Source organism: Mustela nigripes, chromosome 17 (genome assembly GCF_022355385.1).
Source record: "Mustela nigripes isolate SB6536 chromosome 17, MUSNIG.SB6536, whole genome shotgun sequence".
Lineage (NCBI taxonomy): Eukaryota > Metazoa > Chordata > Mammalia > Carnivora > Mustelidae > Mustela > Mustela nigripes.
This window is the reverse complement of record NC_081573.1, coordinates 41,342,465-41,343,207: the sequence shown is the minus strand read 5'-3', so window position 1 is coordinate 41,343,207 and position 743 is coordinate 41,342,465. Positions and strand designations below refer to the sequence as shown.

Below are 743 nucleotides of genomic sequence, written 5' to 3'. Positions count from 1 at the left end.
CCCCCCCCCCCCCCCCCCCCCCCCCCCCCCCCCCGCTGAACGTGGGGCCGGGGCGGTAGGTCAAGGAGTACAGAGGGCGCCTGGCACCTCCCACCCCTCCGGGGCCCTACAGAGAAACCAGGCAACGCTTTCCAGCCCAAGAAGGTCCGCCGCAGCAGGGATCCAAACAATTTCGCGCCCCTCAAAAAATCAAACAGGTCCCAAGTTCAAGTCTCTGACCCACAGCCTCCTAAAGAAGAGTTCGGGCTCCGGAGTCCACCAAGCCCGATCTCCTTCAAGCCCGCACCGGCCACGTCCCTGAGCCCCAGCTTCAGCCTGCCAAACAGGCAAATTCAGTCGAGGCGCCTAGCTCACAGGGGTGCTCCAAGAGCTAAAGCAGCTCGTGCGGTGCCCGGGTCCGAAGCCAAGGGTCTTTGGCAAGTCCGCGAGCCCACGTGGCGCGTGCGCGCGGTGGGGTGACCGTCGCTGCGGGTCCGCCCCCTCACCTCATCTCACCTCCGCTCTCCACCTCATCACCTGATCCAATCTTGCGGGCCGGGGTGAACCAGGCGCAGGCGACACCCAGGGGGTTGGAGGAAGAGTCCGCATCCCACGATCGCCCCCCTTCCTTACCTCGGACCTTCGCTCTCCTCTCACCAGCTTGCGCCACCACCGCCGCCGGGTCCGTCCCGTCAGTTCCGCGCCTGCGCACAGTGCCGCGGCTGCCACTCCTCCAGCCTCACCTCCTTGAAGCGGCCCCTTGT

General features: G+C 66.8%; 1 protein-coding gene across 1 annotated transcript in view; it reads right to left on the bottom strand.

Moving 5' to 3' along the window:
• The window catches only part of PDP2 (pyruvate dehydrogenase phosphatase catalytic subunit 2), a 7,309-nt gene extending 6,566 nt beyond the window's left edge, over positions 1 to 743 (bottom strand). Inside the window, exon 1 of the mRNA XM_059382002.1 lies at positions 613 to 743. The gene's annotated coding sequence lies outside the window, so the exon portion shown is untranslated. The remainder of the gene's footprint in view (positions 1 to 612) is intronic.